Source organism: Leopardus geoffroyi, chromosome D1 (assembly GCF_018350155.1).
Source record: "Leopardus geoffroyi isolate Oge1 chromosome D1, O.geoffroyi_Oge1_pat1.0, whole genome shotgun sequence".
Classification (NCBI taxonomy): Eukaryota; Metazoa; Chordata; class Mammalia; order Carnivora; family Felidae; genus Leopardus; species Leopardus geoffroyi.
This window is the reverse complement of record NC_059329.1, coordinates 101,547,050-101,549,216: the sequence shown is the minus strand read 5'-3', so window position 1 is coordinate 101,549,216 and position 2,167 is coordinate 101,547,050. Positions and strand designations below refer to the sequence as shown.

General features: G+C 37.8%; 1 pseudogene; it reads right to left on the bottom strand.

Moving 5' to 3' along the window:
• Positions 1-779: 779 nt before the first annotated feature.
• On the bottom strand, positions 780-1,946 carry LOC123600524 (annotated as a pseudogene).
• Positions 1,947-2,167: the final 221 nt, after the last annotated feature.

Genomic DNA, 2,167 nt, shown 5'->3' with positions numbered 1-2,167 from the left:
ATTATACATAGTATCGCCAGTTATGTGGTTTTACAATTTACGGAAGTGAATTCAAGATGTCTCCCTCATTGTGATTGGTACATACATGTGTAATTTAATTTGCATGTATTATTGATAATAAAATTTGTCTATTACATGAAATAAAATAATACCTTTTCAATTTCTTTATGACATCTTTTATACCATTTTAAATTTGGTGCAGTCACATTAGCTGTGTTTGCAAATTACCTAACTTGAACAAAATTAATTAATTCTGGGGAGTAATTTTAAAATGCTCTGAAAATATTAACAATGTAACTATGTGTTTTCCTACATTAAAACATATTTGCCGTTCATAATAAATATTCAATAGGAATACAGTTGACTTTACATAGTCACAGTCATTTTATTGACTTTTATCACAAAAATGCCTTTTCTTATAAAATTGAATCTTCTTTTATACCCCTTCATTTTTCTATTAATCTTGGCCCTGATCATATCAAATATCTGCTTTGCCACAGGTAAATTTTATCTGCACTTTGTCATTCATGCGTAGCTTGTTATTGGTTAACTATATACTTATGTACTTATTAATAAAACACTGAAATTTCGAAGGTATTTAATTTCTATTGTATACTGAATGTCTTTTTCTGCAAGGGCACTTAGAAGTATGACTTGTACATAGAGGTCAATCTCTAAATATACGTTGACTCATTTATCCTTGCGTTTCCCTCTGAAGGAACACACAACAATGTTTAAGGTTTATAATCGTATTCATAGGAACCACACAGTGCAATAAATTAAGGGAAGGTATGCATAGTTTTTTCCCACATCCTTTGTCCTGCATAGTTTACATCTTTGTTCCTCAAGCTATAGATCAAGGGATTCAGCATGGGGATAACAAAGGTATAAAATATATGCGCCACTTTATCAGTGTCAAAGGAATGACTGGGCTTAGGTTCCACGTACATAAATATTAAAGTCCCATAAGACTCCGTGCCCACTGTCAGGTGGGACCCACGGTGCAAAAAGTCTTGTGCCTGCCCTCAGCTGAGTCCGTCCTGACCATGTGTAGCAGACTCAACAGGTAAGATGCGAGAACTATCAAAAGGACTAAAATAAAATTAAAAATGGAGAAAATCAAGGTGCTGGGGTGGCTCAGTCGCTTAGGCATCAACTCTTGATTTCACGGTCCAAGGTATCTCGCCGTCATGATCTCACAGTTCATGGGATCAAGCCCTGCATCAGGTTGTTCACACAGAGCCTGCTTGAGATTCTCTCTCTCCCTCTTTCCCTCTCTCCACCCCTCCCTTGCTTGCTCTTTCTCTGCAAATAATTAAGTAGACATTTAAAAAAATAAAAATAAATAAGAACTGACAAAATCAAAATCATCAACTCAATCATGCCTATTTGAGCAGAGGAAAGATAACAAGAAAGGACTGTCACAGTAGAAATGATTGATGATCCTATAGTCGCAAAAGGATAAACTAAAAATGTTTATAGTAAATAGAAGAGAAACAAATGTGCTGTAGAGATAGGGGATGGCCACCAGGACCTGACACACCCTTTGTGACATGAGGACTGGATAGGGCAGAGGGTTACAGATGGCCACATGGCCATGTAGCTACCATAGGGTGTAGCCAATAGAATGAAAATTTCACTAACAATGAGGATAATGTAGAAAGCTACCAGTGTGGTACATAAATAATCAGAGATTGTGTTTGCTTCCATGATAAAACTTATTAACACTTTTGGTCCTAAAATTGTTGAATAACTCAGATCAATGAGAGCCAAGTGTTTGAGGAAGAAGTACATGAGTGTTTACAGCCTAGAGTCCATCTTTGTGAGGCTGATCATACCTGATTGCCCATCACTGAGACTGGGTAGATGAGGAAGAGCCCAAACGATGGAGGCTGCGGCTCAGGATGGTTTGTGATTCCCATGAGAATGAATTTGTTCAGCACTGTTTGTGTTTTTTTAAATGTTTTTATTACTTATTAATTTTGAGAGACAGAGAGAAACAAAATTTGAGTGGGGGAGTTCCAGACAGAGAGGGAGACACAGAATCCTAAGCAGGCTCCAGGCTCTGAGCTGTCAGCACAGAGCCTGACCTGGGGCTCGAACTCGCAGATGGGGAGATCGTGAACTGAGCCAAAATCGAGAGTCAGACGCTTAACCGACTGAGCCA